The sequence below is a fragment of the Myxine glutinosa genome, chromosome 2 (genome assembly GCF_964187855.1).
Source record: "Myxine glutinosa chromosome 2, kmMyxGlut1.1, whole genome shotgun sequence".
Classification (NCBI taxonomy): Eukaryota; Metazoa; Chordata; class Myxini; order Myxiniformes; family Myxinidae; genus Myxine; species Myxine glutinosa.
The window spans coordinates 129,777,853-129,800,322 of record NC_136262.1 but is presented as its reverse complement, the minus strand read 5'-3'; the positions used below and the strand labels follow the sequence as shown (position 1 = coordinate 129,800,322).

General features: G+C 54.8%; 2 protein-coding genes across 17 annotated transcripts in view; one reads left to right on the top strand and one right to left on the bottom strand.

Annotated features, from left to right (window-relative positions):
* Positions 1 to 22,470, bottom strand: part of LOC137421260 (GMP reductase 1-like) — a 905,715-nt gene that overhangs the window by 364,647 nt on the left and 518,598 nt on the right. The window lies entirely within an intron of this gene.
* Positions 1 to 22,470, top strand: part of SS18 (SS18 subunit of BAF chromatin remodeling complex) — a 212,237-nt gene that overhangs the window by 145,523 nt on the left and 44,244 nt on the right. For 3 of the 15 annotated variants that reach the window (XR_013622366.1, XR_013622365.1, XR_013622371.1), the window contains one exon: positions 12,908 to 13,034. The exons of the other annotated variants lie outside the window; for them this stretch is intronic. The gene's annotated coding sequence lies outside the window, so the exon portion shown is untranslated. The remainder of the gene's footprint in view (positions 1 to 12,907; positions 13,035 to 22,470) is intronic. 15 annotated transcript variants of the gene reach the window in all.

The window sequence follows — 22,470 nt, the reverse complement described above, 5'->3', positions numbered from 1 at the left end:
CGACGAAGGCCGTGCCAGACGAATCGCGCCGACACCAGCTTCTGGGAAGCTTTCCGGCCCGGGTGGGAAAGGCCGTGGAGGGAGGCGAAGATGCGACGTTGCCAGGTGACGGGCACGATGGGGCGAGGCTGGCCTTGGGAGACTTCGCAGAGCAGGACAGTGTCCACGAAGGGGATGTCGGCCAGGCGGAGGCCCGTGTCCGCCGCCCGGAGGGCTTGCACCGTGGTGTCGGTGGTTTGGTCCGCCGCCATAAGCGCAAAGTCCACGCCCAGGTGGACCGCGTTCGCGCTGGCCCGGGAAAGACAGTCGGCCACGGCGTTGTTTTTGCCGGCGACGTGCCGGATGTCCGTGGTAAACTCCGACACGGCGGAGAGGTGGCGCTGTTGGCGGGCCGACCACGGCTCCGTGACCTTGGCCATGGCGTAAACCAACGGCTTGTGGTCGACGAACGCCGTGAAAGGTCGGCCCTCCAGGAGGTGGCGGAAATGGCGGACGGCCAGGTGTAGACCGAGGAGCTCCCGGTCAAACGTGCTGTATTTGAGCTCGTTCGGCCGGAGCTGCCGGCTGAAAAAAGCGAGTGGCTGCCAAACCCCGTTCACCCATTGCTCATGTACGGCGCCCACCGCGTAGTCGGAGGCATCGGTGGTGAGGGCGATGGGAGCGTTGAGCACCGGGTGAGCGAGCAGTGTTGCGTCGGCGAGGGCCCGCTTTGAGCTTTGGAAGGCCGCATCCATTGCTGCGGACCAGGCGATGTCGTGCTTGGCCGGCTTGCCCCGGAGGGCTTCGTAGAGGGGCCGCATGAGTTGAGCAGCACGGGGCACGAAGCGGTGATAAAAATTCACCATTCCCAGGAATTCCTGCAGGGCCTTTATGGTGCAGGGACGCGGGAACGTGGTGATGGCCTCGACCTTGGTTGGCAGCGGCACGGCCCCGTTCTTGGTGATGTGGTGGCCCAAAAAATCAACGGCCGTCGTGCCGAAGTGGCATTTGGCCGGGTTGACGATGAGGCCGTGCTCGCTGAGGCGCCCGAACAGTGTTCGGAGGTGGAGGAGGTGCTCGGCCCGGGACGTGCTGGCGACGAGGATGTCGTCCAGGTAAACGAAAAGGAACGGCAGGTCACGCAGCATGCCATCCATCAAGCGCTGGAACGCCTGAGCCGCGTTCTTGAGACCAAACGGCATCCGCAAGAATTCGAATAAGCCGAACGGCGTGATGACTGCCGTTTTAGGGACGTCGGCCGCCCTGACAGGTACCTGGTGATATCCCCGTATGAGATCAATTTTCGAAAAAATGACCCGTCCCGCCAGACGGGCGGAGAAGTCTTGGATATGCGGGATCGGGTACCTGTCGGGGGTGGTAGCGTCATTGAGACGGCGGTAGTCGCCACACGGGCGCCATCCACCCCCCGGCTTTGGCACGATGTGCAGCGGCGAGGCCCACGCGCTATCGGAGCGCCGCACGATGCCGAGGTGCTCCAACGCGTCGAATTCGGCCTTCGCCACGGCGAGCTTGGCTGGGTCGAGGCGGCGGGCCCTGGCGTAGACCGGCGGGCCCGTGGTTGGTATGTGGTGCTCGATCCCATGCCGTACTGCGACGGCCGAAAACGTCGGCTGCGTGAGGGCCGGGAACTCCGTGAGCAGGCGAGCAAACTCGTTAGCCGCCGGGACGGCGCATGCCAGCTCGGTCGGCGCGGAGCTGCTCAATGTGCATACCAGGGAGCTGAAGGTTTCGGCGTTGATTAAACGACGCCGTTGGACGTCCACCAGCAGTCCGTGTGCGCAGAGGAAGTCGGCGCCTAGCAGAGCCATGGGCACGTTTGCGGTTACAAACGTCCAAGCAAAGCGTTGGCCGCCGAAGCAGAGGGTGACGTTGCGCGGGCCGAAGGTGCGGATGGTCGATCCGTTGGCCGCAACCAAGGAGGGGCCGCAAACCGCGGATTGCCTGTCCTGGTCAGAGGCGGGTATGACGCTCAGTTGGGCGCCGGTGTCGCACAGGAAGCGCCGTCCGGACGCTTTATCCATGATGAACAGTAAGTTGCCCGTGTGGCCGGCGCTCATGGCTGGTAATGAACGCCGGCCCGGCCGTTTCCCGGCCTGCCGAAGGTGCACGGGGGTCGGCATGTCCGGGCCTTCTGTCCGAACCTGGCATGATAGTAACACCACGCTTGGTCAGGTGGAGGCCCCGGTCGTCGTGCTGGAGGTGGTCGGCTCGGTGTAGCGGCCGCCAATTGCGTCGGCAGTTGACCGTGCCGGGTGCTCGGGCGCCATGGGTGTTGCGTCGGACGGCGGTGGGTCCCATGTCGCCGCTGCGATGCGCTGTCCTGCGGCGGAGATCTTGTCGGCTTCTCTGGCAAGGGCCCGGGGATCTGTGATCGTCGTGCTTGCCAGGGCGAGGCGTACCGGGTTAGGCAGCTGACGGAGGAACAGCTCCCGGAACAGGAATGCCGGAGAGTGCTCGCCGAGCAGTGAAAGCATGTAGTCCATTCGCTCAGAAGGGCGCGTGTCGCCGAGCTCGGGCAGGTCGAGCAGGCGCCGTGCGCGTTCCGCCGATGGGAGGACGAAAGCGTCGAGGAGAAGCTTCTTAATCGCGCCGTATTTGTCAGCGGCTGGCGGGCTCTCGAGGAGGCTCAGGGCGCGGGCCGCGGTGGCCGAACCGAGCGCTGCTACCACATGGTGGAAGCGGGTGTCGTCGGCCGTGATGCCTCGCAGGGCGAACAGGGAATCCGCCTGTGCGAACCAAACCGCCGCGTGAGCCTCCCAGAAGGTAGGCAGTTTAAGGGCGACTGCCGTGTCCATGTCGGTAGGTCACCAATGAAGGAGCTGGGGCTCCCACGTCGATCGGAAGAATGGATGCGACAAAAAGCTGGAATTCATCCGAGTTGCTTTCATCAAACCAAACACTCAGGCACTCTGAAAAGCCCATTTATCGGGCAGCAATATATATACATATTATCCCGGAGCGTTTGCCCAGGAAAGGCGAGAGGGGGCGTGGCCCAGCGTCCTGGCTGCGGCCTGGCAAGTTGAGGGCGAGCCTGCCCAGGCATGCCCGGGCGTCCCGACCGAGGCCTGGAAAGTTGAGCGCGGGCCTGCCCGGGCGTCCTGGACGAGCCCGGCATGGTGATCGCTCCGCGTCCTTGATAGGTGCAAGGCGATTGTGAAAACCCAGCGGTAGCCGCTACAATATGAAGTTTATGTTATAGTAATGGTTATGTGCTGTATGAAGTGGTTGTATTATTCTTTTTTAGTTTATGAAGTTGTAGCGGTTACCGCTGGGTATACACAATCGCCTTGCACCTACCGAGGACGCGGCCAGGGAGTGATCACCATGCCGGGCTCGTCCAGGCCGCCCGGACAGGCCCAGACGCGCCTCTCCTGGGCATGCCCGGACTCGCCGTTCCTGGGCTCGCCCGAGCCGCCCGGGCACGCCCGGTCTCGTCTTTCCCGGGCATGCCCAGACTCGCCTTTCCAGGGCTCGCCCAGGACGCCCGGACATGCCCGCTCTCGCCTTTCCAGGGCTCGCCCAGGACGCCCGGGCATGTCCAGACTCGCCTTTCCAGGACCCGCCCGGTCTCGTCTTTCCCGGGCATGCCCAGACTCGCCTTTCCAGGGCTCGCCCAGGACGCCCGGACATGCCCGCTCTCGCCTTTCCAGGGCTCGCCCAGGATGCCCGGGCATGTCCAGACTCGCCTTTCCAGGACTCGCCCGGGCACGCCCAGCCTTGCCGTTCCAGGGCTCGCCTAGGACGCCCGGGCATGTCCAGACTCGCCTTTCCAGGGCTCGCCCAGGACGCCCGGGCACGCCCGGTCTCGCCTTTCCCAGGCAAACGCTCCGGCATGATGTGTATATATATTGCTGCCCGATAAACGGGCTTTTCAGAGTACCCGAGTTTGACTCGTGCAATAAAGCAACTCGGACGAATTTCCGTCTTTTGTCGCGTCAATCCTTTTGACTCGTGTTGGAGCACAGCTCCTTCATTGGTGACCCACGACATGGACACGGCAGTTGCCCTTAAACTGCCTACCTTCTGGGAGGCTCACGCGGCGGTTTGGTTCACCCAGGCGGACTCCCAGTTTGCCCTGCGAGGCATCACCGCTGACGACACCCGCTTCCACCATGTGGTAGCAGCGCTCGGCTCCGCCACGGCAGCCCACGCCCTGAGCCTCCTCCAGTGCCCGCCAGCCGCTGACAAGTATGGCGTGATCAAGACGCTCCTCCTCGACGCTTTCGCCCTCTCACCGGCGGAACGCGCATGACGCCTGCTCAACCTGCCCGAGCTCGGCGACATGCGCCCGTCCGAGCGAATGGACTACATGCTCTCGCTACTCAGTGAGCACTCTCCGGATTTTCTTTTCCGAGAGCTGTTCCTCCGCCAGCTGCCTCGCCAGGTACGCCTCGCCCTGGCAGGCACGCAGATCGCGGATCCCCGCGCCCTCGCCAGGGAAGCCGACAAGATCTCCTCGGCAGGCCAGCACATCGGGGCGGCTACCTGGAGCCTGCCGCCGTCTGAGGCGACGCCCGTGGCGCCCGAGCACCCTGTGCGGTTGGAGGCCGAACTGCCGGTGCAACTGGCGGCCGCCACGCCGCGCCGACCGCTTCCAACACGACGGCCGGGGCCTCCACCTGACGAGGCGTGGTGTTATTACCACGCCAGGTTTGGACGGAAGGCTCGGACGTGCCAACCCCCGTGCACTTTCGGCAAGTCGGGAAACGACCGGGCCGGCGTTCATTACCAGCCATGAGCGCCGGCCACTCAGGCAACTTGCTTTTTATTAAGGACAAAGTGTCCGGGCGGCGTTTCCTTTGTGACACCGGCGCCCAACTGAGCGTCATACCCGCCTCCGAGCAGGACAAGCAGACCGCCGTTTGCGGCCCCTCCTTGGTCGCTGCCAACGGATCGGCCATACGCACCTTCGGCCCGCGCAACGTCACCCTCTGCTTCGGCAGCTAGCGCTTTAATTGGACCTTTGTGACCGCAAGCGTGCCCATGGCTTTGCTGGGCGACGACTTCCTCTGCGCGCACGGGCTGCTGGTCGACGTCAAACGGTGTCGCCTTGTCAACGCCGAGACCTTCAGCTCCCTGGCATGTACGATGAGCAGCTCTGCGCCGACCGAACTAGCATGCGCCCTCCCGGCGGCGAACGAGTTCGCTCGCCTGCTTGCGGAATTCCCGGCCCTCACGCGGCCGACGTTTTCGGCCGTCGCAGTGAGACATGGTATCGAGCACCACATACCAACTACAGGCCCGCCGGTCTACGCCAGAGCCCGCCGCCTCGACCCGGCCAAGCTCGCCGTGGCCAAAGCCGAGTTCAACGCGTTGGAGCGCCTCGGCATCGTGCGGCGCTCCGATAGCGCGTGGGCCTCACCACTGCACATCGTGCCAAAGCGAGGGGGCGGATGGCACCCATGTGGCGACTACCGACGCCTCAACGACGCTACCACCCCCGACAGGTATCCGATCCCTCACACCCAAGACTTTTCCGCCCGTTTGGCGGGACGGGTCATTTTTTCAAAAATTGACCTGATACGGGGATACCACCAGGTACCTGTCAGGCCGGCCGACGTCCCAAAAACGGCCGTCATCACGCCGTTCGGCCTGTTAAGAATTTTTGAGGATGCCGTTTGGCCTCAAGAACGCGGCCCAGGCGTTCCAACGCTTGATGGGCGGCATGCTGCGCGACCTGCCATTCCTCTTCGTCTACCTGGACGACATCCTCGTCGCCAGCACGTCCCAGGCCGAGCACCCCCTCCACCTCCGAACACTGTTCGGACGCCTCAGCGAGCACGGCTTAATCGTCAACCCGGCCAAATGCCACTTCGGCACGACGGCCGTTGACTTTTTGGGCCACCGCATCACCAAGAACGTGGCCATGCCGCTGCCGACCAAGGTCGAGGCCATCACCAAGTTCCCGCGTCCCCGCTCCATCAAGGCCCTGCAAGAGTTCCTCGGCATGGTGAATTTTTATCACCGTTTCGTGCCCCGCGCTGCTCAGCTCATGCGGCCCCTTTACGAAGCCCTCCGGGGCAAGCCGGCCAAGCATGACATAGTCTGGTCCGCGGCCATGGACGCGGCATTCACGAGCGCGAAGCGGGCCCTCGCCGACACAGTGCTGCTGGCTCACCCGGTGCTCGACGCTCCCATCGCCCTCACTACGGACGCCTCCGACTTCGCGGTGGGCGCCGTACATGAACAATGGGTGAACGGGGTTTGGCAGCCACTCGCTTTTTTTAGCCGGCAACTCCAGCCGAAGGAGTTAAAATACAGCACGTTTGACCGCGAGCTCCTCGGTCTATACCTGGCCGTTCGCCATTTCCGGCACCTCCTGGAGGGCCGCCCGTTCACGGCTTTCGTCGACCACAAGCCGTTGGTTTACGCAATGGCCAAAGTCACGGAGCCGTGGTCGGCCCGCCAGCAGCGCCACCTCTCCGCCGTGTCGGAATTTACCACGGACATCCGGCACGTCGCCGGCAAAGACAACGCCGTGGCCGACTGTCTTTCTCGGGCCAGCGCGAACGCGGTCCACCTCGGCGTGGACTTCGCGCTCATGGCGGCCGACCAGACCACCGACACCACGGTGCAAGCCCTCCGGGCAGCGGACACGGGCCTCCGCCTGGCCGACGTCCCCTACGCCGACACTGTCCTGCTCTGCGACATCTCCCAAGGCCAGCCTCGCCCCATCGTGCCCGTTACCTGGCAGCACCGCATTTTCACCTCCATCCACGGCCTTTCCCACCCGGGCCGGAAAGCTTCCCAGAAGCTGGTGTCGGCGCGTTTCGTCTGGCACGGCCTTCGACGGGACGTCTGCGATTGGGCCAACGCCTGCACGGCCTGCCAGCGGGCCAAGGTCCACCGCCACACCCAGGCGGCCCCGCTGGCACCTTTCCCCGTGCCCGAACGGCGTTTCGACCACGTCAACGTGGACCTGGTGGGCCCCCTTCCCCCATCTCGGGGTTTCACACAGCTGCTCACCATGGTGGACAGGACCACCAGGTGGCCGGAGGCCGTTCCCCTCATTTCCACCACCACCGCCGACGTGGCACAGGCTTTCATCGCCACCTGGGTCGCCCGTTTCGGCGCACCGGCGGACATCTCTTCGGACCGCGGTCCGCAGTTCACCTCCGAGCTGTGGGGCGCGGTCGCCCGCAACCTTGGAGTCCAGCTCCACCGTACCACGGCCTACCACCCCCATGCCAATGGGTTGTGCGAGCGTTTTCACTGCTCCATGAAGGCCGCGCTCATGGCCGGCCTTCAGGATGACGGTTGGGCCGACCAGCTGCCGTGGATCCTTTTGGGCCTCCGCACGGCCCCCCCAAGGAGGACCTCCAGGCGTCCACCGCTGAGCTCGTCTACGGCCAGCCGCTCCGCGTCCCGGGCGAGTTCGTGCCCGACGCTACCAGTCCCCGGTCCGCAGCTCGCCAGCGCTCGGACCTCCAAGAGGCCACCCGATGGTTTGCCCCCGTGCCAACATCCCGCCACGGTGGCCCCCAGTCCTACGTCCCCCCCAGCGCTTCGCACAGCGGAGTACGTTTTTGTGCGTCATGATGCATACCGGGGGCCACTCAGGCCGCCGTACGACGGGCCCTTCCGGGTCCTGCGACGGGACGACAAGTCGTTCGTCATTGACATCGGCGGCAGGTCGGACCGGATTTCGGTGGACCGCCTCAAGCCGGCGCACGTGGACGTCGACCAACCACCACGGTTGGCCCTTCCTCCGCGGCGAGGCCGCCCCCCGTCCACAGTTCCCCCCGCTCGACCACCCACCACCACACCGGACCCCCCCCCCCCCCCCACGACCCTCCAGGGGTTGCTTCGGCCGGGTCATCAGGACCCCCCTTAAATTGACCCGGACGGTGCAAGTCGATTCTGGAGGGGCGTGTGTAGCGGTTACCGCTGGATATACACAATCGCCTTGCACCTACCGAGGACGCGGCCAGGGAGCGATCACCATGCCGGGCTCGTCCAGGCCGCCCAGACAGGCCCAGACGCGCCTCTTCCGGGCAAGCCCGGACTCGCCGTTCCCGGGCTCGCCCGAGCCGCCCGGGCACGCCTGGTCTCGTCTTTCCCGGGCATGCCCAGACTCGCCTTTCCAGGGCTCGCCCAGGACGCCCGGGCATGCCCGCTCTCGCCTTTCCAGGTCTCGCCCAGGACGCCCGGGCATGTCCAGACTCGCCTTTCCAGGACTCGCCCAGGACGCCCAGCCTCGCTTTTCCAGGGCTCGCCTAGGACGCCCGGGCATGCACGCTCTCGCCTTTCCAGGGCTCGCCCAGGACGCCCGGGCATGTCCAGTCTCGCCTTTCCCGGGCAAACGCTCCGGCATGATGTGTATATATATATATATTGCTGCCCGATAAACGGGCTTTTCAGAGTACCCGAGTTTAATTCGTGCAATAAAGCAACTCGGACGAATTTCCGTCTTTTGTCGCGTCAATCCTTTCGACTCGCGTTGGAGCACAGCTCCTTCAAAGTGACTGTATAGTTATTTTACATGAATAGTTATGTATATGAAGTTTATTATGTTATATAAATGGTTATAATTTATGACGTGGTTGTATTGTTATTTTGTATGAAGTGCTTGTATTATTTTACAGGAATGGTTATGTATATGAAGTTCATGTTATAGTAATGGTTATGCGCTGTATGAAGTGCTTGTATTATTTTACATGAATGGTTATGTATATGAGGTTTATGTTATAGTAATGGTTATGCGCTGTATGAAGTGGTTGTATTATTCTTTTTTAGTTTATGAAGTGACTGTGTTGTTATTTTACATGAATAGTTATGTATATGAAGTTTATTATGTTATATAAATGGTTATAATTTATGACGTGGTTGTATTGTTATTTTGTATGAAGTGCTTGTATTATTTTACATGAATGGTTATGTATATGAAGTTTATGTTATAGTAATGGTTATGCGCTGTGTGAAGTGGTTGTATTGTTTTATATAAATGTTTTTTTTGTTATGTGATATGAATGTTTATAGTTAATGACATGACCATATCGCTATTACTTTTTTATATTCAAAATCGAGGCTCATGGAGGAGATAGAAAATAAAATGAATCAGAACATAACAGAACAAAATGAACAACACAGAAAGTGGGGGGGGGGGGGGGGGTGGCATCAACAGCAGGGTTGAGGGACAAAATAGAGGAAGATTTGGAGAAGCAAGGGATGTGGGGAAGAATGAGGGGTTGACGAGGACGCACAGGGTGGACAAGGTAGATACAGAGGAAATTTGAAAGGAGGTTGGCTTGGGGAGAATTAATGGGGGTAGGAAAGATCATGGATATGGATTGGGGATGATCTGAGATAGTGGTGAACAGCTGTCTTGAAGACCTGGAGGGAAGAATGACATTGAGGAGAATGTGCAAATTGGTTCCACAGGTGGGGGGGAAAAGAGGAACGAATGAGTGGAGGTGAGCAGTGTTTCTGGAATTTGAGAATTTCACCAGAAGGGTTTGCTGGCAGTCTGAATTCACCCTGTAGAAACCTGGAGGAAAGGGGTGGGGGGGGGGGGGGCGGGGGAGAGGTGACATAAGCACAAAAAGGGCAGAGGGTGCAAGAACAGAAAGGAGGCAGTGGAAGACAGAGAACCATCGACCCACCTGTGATGTGAAAGTACCTGGCCGTTGGATTCGGTTTCATTGTGGGAGACTATAATGATCTTGAAGGCCTTGCTTTCCACAGCGCCGAGCTACGAAAGGTGTGAGGCGGGGGCGCTAGCCCAGAGGGGAGGTCAATACTCCATGCTGCAGATGAAGGCCTTATAGGTGGATAAGAGTTCAGATGTGCCAAGGAAGGAATTCACATGACGGAGGAGACCCAGTTGGCGACTGGCTTTGCAGGCCAACTTTAAAATGTGCCGTTGCCTCCTTTCTCTGTTTGTCTTTTTTTCTTTTGTTGGTTGATATCTCCATTTGTGGGTTTCTCCAGGTCTCAAAGTATCCACATTCGTGTGTGTGTGTGTGTGTGTGTGTGTGTGTGTGTATACATATATGAGTGTGTGCATGTATATATGTGTAAGTGTATGTTTGTGCATGCAAGTTGCTGTTAGCTGCTATCTCCACACGTGGGTGAGTTTCAGGAGAGGGTTCAAAGACCTACCAGGTCTCAAAGTATCCACCTCAGTTGTGTGTGTGTGAGTGTGCGTGAGATTGTGTGTGTGTGTGTGTGTGTGTGTGTGTGTGTGTGTGTGTGTGTGTGTGTGTGTGTGTGTGTGTGTGAGATTGTGTACATGTGTGTGTGTGTGTGCTTGTGTGTATGTGTGTGTGAGATTGTGTGCATGTGTAGATGTGCATGTGTGTGTGTCTGCTTGTGTGTATGTGTGTGTGTGTGTACAGTCACGTGAAAAAGTACGTACACCCCTACATTTATCACTACTTCAAATACCTAAAATTAGAATCAGGTGCATCAGCTCAGGTGAAGTCTCTAAGAACCCCAGAATGTCATCACGGGACCTACAGGTAGCTCTTGCCACTGTTGATGTCAAAGTGCACGATTCTACCATTAGAAAGAGGCTGCACAAATTTGATCTACATGGGAGGTGTGCCAGGAGCAAACCTTTGCTGTCCAGAAAGAACATCAGGGCAAGACTAAAGTTTGTCAATGAACACCCAGGCAAAGACCAGGACTTCTGGAACAATGTGCTCTGGACAGATGAGTCAAAGGTAGAGCTATTTGGCCACAGTACCAGAAGACATGTTTGGCGAAAACCAAAGACAGCATTTGACCACAAGAACCTGATACCAATTGTAAAGCATGGTGGTGGAAATATTATGGTTTGGGGCAGCTTTGCTGCATCAGGGCCTGGGCAGCTCACCATCATAGAATCCACTATGAATTCTTCATTGTACCAGAGGGTGCTTGAGGATAATGTGAGGCCATCTGTTGGAAAGTTGAAGCTCAACCGAAGGTGTACCTTGCAACATGACAATGACCCTAAACATACCAGTAAATCCACCAAGGAATGGCTGAAAAGAAATAAATGGAGGGTTCTGGAATGGCCAAGTCAAAGCCTGGATCTAAATCCCATCGAGATGTTGTGGGGGGATTTGAAACGAGCTGTGCATGCAAGAAACCCCTCAAACATCGCACAGCTGAAAGAATTCTGCATGGAGGAGTGGGCAAAAACTTCTCCCAGTCGATGTCAGAGACTGGTAGACAGTTATAAGAAACGCCTACTTGAGGTTGTTTCTGCCAAAGGGGGCAATACCACCTATTAGAGCCAAGGATGTACTTGGCTATTTCCACAATAAATGGTCATTTTGACGGACCCTACTTTGAAGTGTATTCTTGACTGGATATGTTGGTCGAAGAATGTGAGCTAAATTCTGTTTGAGAGCACATGTAATAAAGTTATAATGGAAATAAAATCATCGCCGAGTTGTGCCTCATTTCATTTGTGTGGGAGTGTATTGTATGAAAGAGTGTGATACAGAAAGCACTTTTTGTGTACTGTTGTATTGTACATCATGTTCATGTCTCTCAGGTTGGCCCTGTTTGAAATCTGGGTGATAATTATTTTAGTTATTGTTGAACACGACGGTCAGTTCTTTCAATTCAGTTGGAGTTCAATCTATTTCTGTTTCATAGTTTTTTTTGGAGAGACCGCAAAACTTCATTACCCACGTAACGCATGTCCGTCAAAATATTGCGTGAGTAAGACAGCAGAGTTGTAAAATAGTCGGAAGATGTACACATTTTATGCTTGCAACAAAATATGCAGGGGTGCTTATACCTTCCGTTCACAAATGTCAAATAAGGCCTACTTTGTAAATACTAATGAATAAAATGTTACTAATTCGGAAGTGTGTTGTCCGTCAAATTGTTACGTGGGTAATATGTCATTCCCAAATCGGTAAGCATGGTGAGCACCGCTGCACACTCCATTGAAACACGGTTTCTTAGCAGATATCGCTTACCCACTACCAGCATCACAAAACAATCGCTAGTTCCATGGGAATCTCGGCACTACGATCTGTCCAATGTGTTACGTGGGTAATGAAGTTTTGCGGTCTCTCCAAAAAAAAACTATGAAACAGAAATAGAATGAACTCTAACTGAACTGAATTGAAAGAACTGACCGTAGTGTTCAACAATAACTAAAATAATTATCACCCAGATTTCAAACAGGGCCAACCTGAGAGACATGAACATGATGTACAATACAACAGTACACAAAAAGTGCTTTCTGTATCACACTCTTTCATACAATACACTCCCACACAAATGAAACGAGGCACTACTCGGCGATGATTTTATTTCCATTATAACTTTATTGCATGTGCTCTCAAACAGAATTTAGCTCACATTATTTGACTAACATATCCAGTCAAGAATACACTTCAAAGTAGGGTCAGTCAAAATGACCATTTATTGTGGAAATAGCCACTTACTTTTTCCACATGCGAAATTTGCATTTATGTTTATTTAAATTATACAATGGACTACAAAATGTAAATGTTTCATGATATTTGTTATATTATATCACCTTTATCTATCAATATTGTTGAAATGAAGATCAAATAGCTGTATGTTGAAAAAGTCAAAACTTTACATGGGGTGTACTTACTTTTTCACGTGACTGTATACATGTGTGTATATATATATATATATATATATATATATAGATATATACACACACATACTATTTCAGTGCCGTTACCATACTACTGTAAATATTATTACCCTGTGCATGCGAAGAAAAAGTGTGGGGTTAAGCAATTGGTTCATATCTGTCCATCTGTCTCATCAGTTTATGATCGATGAACAACTTGTTTAAATTGAATGTTAGATTTTGAACATGAATCGGTAGACAAGTTTGCCGTTTTACCATATTTACCTCTGCCAACGAAGGTGGATGGAGGTTATGTTTTCACCCCTGTCTGTCTGTTTGTCGATGTGTCAACAGGATATCTCAAAAAGTTGTGGACCGATTCGGACGAAATTTGGTGGAGAGGTAGTGTATGTGACAAGGACGAAATGCTTCGATTTTGGTGAAGATTCGAATCCGCATCTGGATCAGAGAATTTTTAAAAGTGATTCTTCCCCATTGAGTGATCGGGCTAAAACTGATATATGGCTAATTTCATATTTATGGGGTCCAACATGTGACATTAGGTCCAACATTTCAAATCAATTAAATATGTATAAACATGTGATTTAGTTGTCGTAAAATACTTATATTTTCAGAAATTTGAAAAACTATTCCACACACAGCACTCTCTATTGAGGAGAAAATCATTTGAATGGTCATGGGTCAGGCTTAATATATTGTTACGGAATCGGACGACGGCACTCCCCTTACCGAGGGGGGTTTAATCCCCTCGTCTTGTTAAGCTGGCCGTCTCCATTCCTGGTACCTGTAACGTTCCTCTGCGGGGGGGGGGGGGGGGGGGATCAGGGTTAATCGTCCAGGGTTTATCCCGAATACCTTTATCAGTCCCTCCGCAGAACAGGGAGACAAGTACTGCTCGAACCCCTGACAAGATGGTATTTGCCGAGCGGTTTTAGCAACCCGAAGTTCGAGCCGTTAGCAAAGACTAACCCGATCCTGAGCGTTGGCCAAATCGTGCCACGTATATCAATTGGTAAAAGACAAAGACGATCGGACGAGAATGAAGAAGACAAAGGTAGGAAGAACAGGTATTTATTAATTACTATTTACACAACCAAAGAAAGAAGGAAACGAAGGTAATTTACAGTGAAAGATAGGAGACACAGGGCAGCTTATACTTACACAGGCTTAACTTATACCCAAAGGACAAGACAAACTCACGTACACGAATGGATAGTGTGGCAGGGATGGTATGGGAAGGGAGAGAAGAGTCCGTTCAGGATGGCAGGCTGGAGGCGAATGGCCGCCGAATCCTCCGCAATCTGGTTCACGTGCAGGTTCGCTCGCAGCAGCGCGTCAGCTTCATGCGCAGGGGCTGTTCCAAGCAGCGTCTCCCTCAGGCCTCGTACGTCCTCCGCCTCATGCGTTCTCCCTCCACAGAACTGCCAGCTCACCTCTCCACAGAAGGACTCCTCAGAACTCTCTCAACTTTGGTTCAGCGCACCTCCCTCAGAACTGAGGTGGGGGCTCCGCGCAACGGGTTATATAGCGCCACACCCTGGAACATTCGCGAAACTGCTCGATCGTTCTCTCTCCGCCCTCTCAAGCCAAACCCACTCATTCTTGGTTGGTCGGCAAGGGCTTTCTTGGCTCCACCTCTTGATGATGATGGGCGGGCCACGCCCGTCTTCTCCGAGATGAAGCACATGGGCAATGGAGGGTGAATGCAGTTGGTAATGTAGACGAATGCAGTTGGTAATGTAGGCGAATGCAGTTGGTAATGTAGGCGAATGCAGTTGGTAATGGAGGCTTTGGGCAATTGAAAAGGGGGGGATCTATCTTATTTCATTTGGTGCAGTGTAAGGTCAACTAGTGGAGACACAGCCTTAAACTGAAACACAAAATAATGATGTATCTATAGAGAGGTTCTACGATTGGCTACGTGTGTGCGATGGACTAACTAAAGGACGACCTTTGACTTTTTTTTTTTTTTTTTTTTTGTATACTGAATCGAGGCTCGTGAAAGAGCTGACATTTACTTCACAAACAAATCAACCAGACAAACAAAATATATAAAAAGAGGGAGCGGAAGACAAGAGAATGGGAAGCACACAAACACTTGAGAGCACACAACATTTGAGAGCAGGGAGATGTGTGGGAGGGAGAGGGCTCGGGAGGAGGAGGCGTGGGAAGGGGTGGGGGGGTGGGGGGTGGGAGAAGTATAAAACACAAGGACACCAAGGACTTCCAGGTCAGAAGTTGGTATTTCAAAAAGTGGAATTGGGGTGAAATTTACAAAGGTATTTACAAATTACACAAATTTACACAAATGGACCCCACGGGTTGGGGCCTGGCCCCACTGCTGGGGAAGTCTTGCTTGCGGACCTCGTTGAGGTGGCGCCTATGCCACGCAGGTGGACCACCCTAGTCGGCCCCTGCTGGCCATAATTTTCATTATGGGTCTTACAAAAGACCTTTACACAAATGGAGGTATTTACAAAGAATCATTACATTATTTACAAGGGGGTATATTTACAATCAATTACACAAAGTGCACGGTTTCCCAAATCCGTTAGACTGCCCCCTTCCTCCTCCAGGCACGTCCCGGGCCGATAAAACTTTAACTTAATGTGGCACGCAGGTGTAATACCCTCTATAATTAACCTGACCCTGAGTGCGACAGTTTAAAAACACAAATAAATATGTCCCCTTGTTGCGTTGCACCCTACCTAACAGATTCACACCCACAGAATAACCGAATTGCGGAATTAATTTTCAAACTAAACATTGACGGTGGGGAGCATTATTTACAAGTTACACTATTTGTATTTACACTACTGCAACCCAGGACCTGTCATTTCTTTTGGGAGACAAAAATAATCCTGTGGGAGGGAGGAGACAGCATGCACTGCATTGACGCACCAGCACCAAAATTCAGTCACGGACGATCCAGTGCGACATTGCACAATACTATAAAAAAAACACAACTGGTGGTCTTGGTCTTCTGCTCCCTCTGCTGGCCGATGTCGTTCTTCCAGTTGTTGTCTCTCTTCCTTACTTACGGCCTATTTGGTGGTATAAACAAAAAACACAACACCACAAAAAGGGCACCAAAGTGTCCGCTTTTTAATTATGGCCAGCAGGGGCCGACTAGGGTGGTCCACCTGCGTGGCATAGGCGCCACCTCACCGAGGTCCGCAACAAGACTTCCCAGCAGTGGGGCCAGGCCCCAACCCGTGGGGTCCATGAGTGGTGCTCGGCCACAGACATGTGGTCCATATGGTGGTGCTCGGCCACAACGTGGTCCATATGGTGGTGCTCGGCCACAACGTGGTCCATATGGTGGTGTATCGATGCAGGCAGCTGGTTGCGGGGATTCGGGCACACAATGGCGGACTCCCGCACGCTCCCCCTCAGTGCCCAGAGAGCACGGTCCATGGGTGGGGAAGGAAGACAAAGTGGCAGCGTTAGCAAGGGGTAAGGTCACAAGGATACACATCAATCAAGGTAATGCAGGGTGAGGTGCACACGGAGAGCGAAGTGAGAAAGCTCGTTCCTAACGTACGCCACCCCTCCTGTCACCTACTCCACCCTTGCCCTTACCCCATATTTACAAAATCTACACTTTTACAAATTTGTCACTACCGTCACGTCTTCCCCATATCTCCCCTAATTACCAAATTTGTCACCACAATCCCTCTAACCAAATTTGCCATCACCAATTCATCATCAATCCTCATAAGGAGGAAGAGATGGAACATCAGCACAATGTCACACCCACGTCATGATGCGTCTCACAATCCAAAACATTTGCACAAAAAAACAATAACAACCCATGGCATGGCGTGGAGTTCTGTCACCTCAGGTGAGTGGATGCAGATGGTGCGAGGAGATTTCAATCCTAACTACTTCCTAAATGACATTAACACACTTTACACTACCCGGGGTCTTTCCCTGCCAAACCATTGGCCATCTTACACTCTATGCGGTTTTAAGAACCAAACTCCCATTGACCAAACTGTGGGGCTCATCAATATGGGGTCTCACTCCCTGATTCAACTCCCTGTGCCTTCGCACAATTTCTGGGCTGAGTCGTGTAGCTCCCCTAACTGGTCTACTTACCTGTGCGCCTCCGCCACTGAAGTTGCCTCCCGAGCTTACCTGCTCCTCGCTAACCTACCTGGGGAAGGCCCTCCCTGGCGCTTACCCCCTCGGTGCCCTCTCTGGCACTGGGCTACCCGGGTCCTTCCTCTGGATCCTCGGGCCCCATTGAACTCTAACTGGCTCCCAGAGCCTACCTGCGGCCTCACCTGGCCGACAGACTACCAGTTGCGGAGAGCTCAACCAACCATCCCTCTAACAGGCCACACGCCCAGCCTTTTCCATGTCACTAATGCACCCATCCAAACACCATTCTTCCACACGCACCACAGATGCCAATATCCAACCACAATTTACCTATACCCTCTACCTAACTCTTAAACTACCCTCCCCAGGTATTCGTGATAGGGGTCCATCCTCCCCATAAACTCCCTTCGCACCAACCACTCCACTCCACAGTTTCCACCATACTCACTCCACACCATCCATTCCATACTCCATTTCATACCAGTTATGTCATTCAATCATTTTCCATACAACACACAACCATTCTCCATACACCTGTTCACTTGCACACCTGTGCAATCACAACTGGTGCCACCTGCACCCTCCTTCCTCCGGGACCATTTGCTCAATACAACGCCCAATCACCATTACTCACTCATACACTGCTCCATACACCTTCTGCACACACACGGCACCATTCACGAGCATTGCCTCTCAAAACAAAGATTCTCACACGCAATGCCTCATTCGATAAACCACAAACACACTGCATCATCTAACTACCTGGTGCCCTTCTAAAACTCACGCTTTCCCCAGTCGCCCCTTATATTATCGCGCTCCTCCGTCGTTATAATCCACTAATCTGCTACGCCCCCTACTACAGGTATCATGTCGCTACTTAACCCTACAGTTACCTATGGTCATTTCTCTCGATCCCTATACATTATCCAAACCCTCCCTCGGCGAGCTTACACTGCCAAAACCCTATAACTAATGCTCATGTGCCCGGGTTGTGAGGGATGGCAGAGTTGCCATCCCTCCACATCGGGCATCTTCCACAATCACCCCCAGTCCTCTGACACTACGAGCCCCCTTCGCAAGAGGGACTGGGTCCTGCCTCGGCATCTAGAGCCGAGGCGATCCACGAGGGCGCCTGCTCGCCGGCATAAGGTCTTATCCGGTCGGCATGGACGATCCGAGGGAGGGCTCGTGGCCCCATTTTGATCTTAACGACCACGTCACAGACTTGCGACAGGACGACTCCCGGGCCTTGCCAGGGGGAGGTGAGTTTGGGGCACCTACCCTTCCGCCTCCGGGGATTGAAGAACCAAATCTTCATCCCCAGAGCGTACTGGCTCCCCTGGTCGTACCTGCGCTTCATCTTGGCCCCCGCCAGATAGAGCTGGCGGCAGGCGAAGGTATGGACCCGCTCCATGCCTTCCTCCAGGTGACGTGCGTAACCCTCCCTCGGCGGGATATCTGTGGTCTCTGGCACGGGACCGCATAGCAAGTCGGCGGGAGCCCGCAACTCCCGCCCATACATGAGCAACGCTGGACTGCATGCGGTGGCCCCGTGCTGGCTGGTTTGGTAGGCCATTAACAAGTATGGGAGATGTTCGTCCCAGTCATCCTGAAGGGTGGTGGTGAACAAGGCCAGTTGTTGTATCAATGTTCGATTGAACTAGTCCGTGGGCTGAGTAGGGTTTACATGCACCCCCCCCCCCCCCCCACAACTTAACTTCCCGGGTATGTCCATGTACCCCCCACTCTAGGGGTTAGGAAAAACCATGTTAACAGAAAAAAAACATTCCCTCATAGTTTGACCTCTGGTGACCTCATTTGCATATAACACATATCATTGTAAAGAGTGTCCCAGGACAAACATTTTGAGGGGTCATATGCAACCATAGGATGACGAGGTAAAACGTTATGGCCATTTGAATTTCGCCTACCCCTAATTTTCGGAAATCACTGACACGGGGGGGGGGGGGGGGGGGGTAACATCAAAATATGCGTGGGAGGTACCTTGGGAATGAGTTTTTTTTCTGTTTACATGGTTTTTCCTAACCCCTAGGGTGGGGGGTACATGGACATACCCGGGAAGTTAAGTTGTGGGGGGGGGTGCATGCAAACCCTACTCAGCCCACGGACTAAACCTTTCCACCATCCCGTCAGATTGTGGCCGCAAGTGCATGGTCCGTGTTTTCCGAATTGACAGGAGTCTGCACACATCTTTTAGCAATTGACTTTCAAAATTTCGTCCCTGATCAGTGTGCAGCTCCTGTGGAATCCCATGCCGACATACAAATCCTTCCACGAAGGCCTGTGCCACCACCCCGGCTTCTTGGTTGGGGAGGGCGTAGGCCTCCAGCCACTTGGTGAAATAGTCCATTACCACGAGGATGTACTTGTTACCTTGGCGGGTGCGGGGCAGCGGTCCTAGAATATCCATAGCCACCCGCTCAAGGGAGGCCCCCACCTGGTGTAATTGAAGGGGGGCCCTCATCCTCCGTGCTGGCCCCTTTTTGGCAGAACAGGCGTCGCATCTCCGACACCAGTCCTATATGTCGCGCCCCATATTTACCCAATAGAACCTCCGGCGGAGATGTTGTCTTTGTCCTGCCCAAATGGCGGCCGGAGCGGGTACCATGCACCTGCTGTAATATGATGTTCTTAAATTTGTCAGGGACTATCACCAGCCAGGAAGTTCTCTCAGAGGGAACCTCCACCCACTTGCGATATAAGATGTTGCCTTTCAATTCCAGGGTCTGCCACTGAGCCCAATACGCCTTCGTTTGCGCCCCGAGGGGGGTGACCTCTTCCCCTTTAGGTCTTTGCCACAATTTGACCCATTCGTACACCGGTCCCAGGACGGGATCCTCCTGCTGGGCCGTGCTCCAAGCCAAAATTCCGAATTCTTCATCTGCAGTTAGTGGCAAAATTGGCCCTCTCACCCGGGTTGCCCGGACGACGAGGATCGGGGCAGAATCGCCCAATTGCTCCCTCTCCTCGTGTCTCGCACAAAATTTACAGTTTTCCCCCAGACAAGGACGACGAGAGAGTGCGTCGGCATTACCATGGGCCTTCCCGGCCCTATGGGTCACATTAAAATCGTACTGCTGCAACTTTTCCAACCACCTTGCAATTTGGCCCTCCGGTTCCTTGAACCGAAGGAGCCATTGCAAGGAGGAATGGTCAGTTCGAACCAAAAATTTCCGCCCGTACAGGTACGGGTGGAAATAGTTCATGGCAGCCAGCATAGCCAATAGTTCCTTGCGGTGACGCAATAATTTCGTTCGGGCCTACTCAAGGCCCGACTATAATAAGCAATCACTCTCTCCACGCCCTCCTGTGTCTGAGACAAAACTGCACCCAATCATTCCTGGCTTGCATCCGTGTCCAGGGTAAATGTCCCGTCACTAGTGGGGTAAGCTAGAATGGGTGCGGATATCAAACACCCCTTCAATTTTAGGAAGGCCTCTTGTCACTCCCTTGTCCAATTCAATCTCGTCCCCTTCTCCGTAAGCCGGTGGAGGGGACGGGCCAACTCCGCAAATTTCGCCACAAAGCGCCGGTAGTAGGAGCAGAGTCCCAAAAATCCCCGCACCTCCTTGATGGTACGCGGTGCAGGCTACTCCTCTACCGCTGTAATTTTGCCTGGGTCTGTTTTTACCCCCTCGCGACCGATAACGTGACCTAGATAGGCCACCTCTCTTGCAAACAAGGTGCACTTACTCGGACTCAGCTTCAACCCTGCCTGTCTGAGGCACCCGAACACCTGGTCCAAATTAGCTATGGCCTGGGGGAATGTTTTGGCATGTACTAGGACGTCATCCAGGTATACCAGGCATGATTGCCATGGCATGCCGCCTAGTACATGCTCCATTAATCGCTCAAAGGTGGCGGGGGCGTTACACAACCAAACGGCATCACAGTGAACTGATACAGCCCCTTACCTGTGGAAAATGCCGTTTTCTCCTTCCCTGTCCTATCCATCTCCACCTGCCAATACCCACTCTTGAGGTCTAAAGTTGAAAACCAATTTGAGCCCACAACGGCATCGAGGGTGTCATCAATTCTTGGCAGGGGATATGAGTCCTTGAGTGTCACGTTGTTTAGCTGGCGATAGTCCACGCAGAGACGCGTGGTCCCATCTTTATTTTTGACCAGCACAACGGGTGACATCCAGGGACTTCCTGAGGGCTCGATGACGCCTGCATCGAGCATCTTTTCTACCTGCTCTTCAGCTTCCACCCTCTTGCTCCAAGGGAGCCGTCGGGCGGGCTGACGAATAGGCCGGGCCTCACCGGTCTGGATCTGATGTTTCACCAGGCCCGTACGTCCAATATCCTCGGGGGACAAGGAGAAGAGATCCAAATGAGATCCAATCAGTTTGTGTAAGGCCTCCCTCTGGGTACCTCCCAACTCTACGCTACTTCGATTAACCATCTCGCAAATGGGATCGGGCCAATTCCTAGTATTTATTGAAGGCTCCCCCTGGGGCCGGCTCGGCTGGATGTTCTCGCCCCCCCCCCACTAACGCGACTTCTCTAACTGGGGTGCAGCCAGCTACCTTCATGCCCCTCACTATAGTGTGTGGTTCTGTGCTGATATTAATTACTCGGACGGCCACCACCGGCCCGTCCGTGTTGACGAGGGTGCGGCCCACGATTAAGCCAGGTATGGATCGCGCTGCCACCGGTTCGACCAGGCCGCAGGACTCCTGCCATGTTGGGCGAGCTAACCACCGGGCCGGCACTATGGCCTCGGCCCCCGGAGGGATAGTCACGGCCTCAGGAGCCTCCAGCTCCACCCTTTCAGCCGTGCTCACCCCCTCCAATGGTAGCTCCTCTACTCCCACTTGCAGGACCCCCCAGCACAAGTCGATTTTACAACCGCTGGCAGTCAACAAATCCAACCCTATTAAGCATGGGTCGCACACCTCCGCCACCCAAACCTCTATCTCTTTCTTTACCGATCCCAACTTGAGGGTCACAAAACCATGCCCTATGATCGGAGCCGTTACCCCGGTAGCCAGCTGCAAACTATGATTTTCCAGACGCTGGATTTTACCCCAGCCGTCTGCACTCGAATTAAGGACCACGGGGCTGATGATCGTGGCGCTGGCTCCCGTGTCCACAACGGCGTCTACCCCCACGCCGGCAATTTTTCATCGAATTGTGAGGCTACCTGTTCCAATTTGGCCACAATGAATGACCTGTCGCGTCAATGAGGGCTCCTCTCCATCCCCCATTGCCGAACACCGCCCTGCATGCTCGGCACGTTCTAGTTTCCCGGGCTCTGGCGGGGGGGGGGGGGGGGGGGGGGGTCTGAGGTCGGCTAGGCCGATCGATACGGGGCGGAGTCGAGGGCATCGGCTGGCGGGGAGTGTCCCGGCGAGGAGCTCGACACTCCCACGCACGGTGACCCAGCCGAGCACAATTATAGCACCTCACCTGGTAAGGTGCTTGCCTCCGGTATTCCAAATTCCCCCCCCTGAATGTCTGAATTGGTGTACTCTGTCGTGGCCCACCGGATGCCACCGCCGGGGCCGCCTGCCATGGTCCAGATCCCGCCAGGTGCCGGTCCACCAGCCTCCGGACCATGCTCTCCAGGTCAGGGCCCCCTAGGGGGGCCGCCACCCATCACGGGCCCTACCTGACACACCGCCACTGCGTGGCGCTCGCCTCCCCGGGCCAGGGGCCTCGCTGCTTCCCAACGGGCTGCAGCGTCGGCCGCCTGGCTCATGGTCTGCGGGCACCACATGGCGAGCTGTTGTTGGAGCTCCGGATCCGGAAGAGCCTGGATAA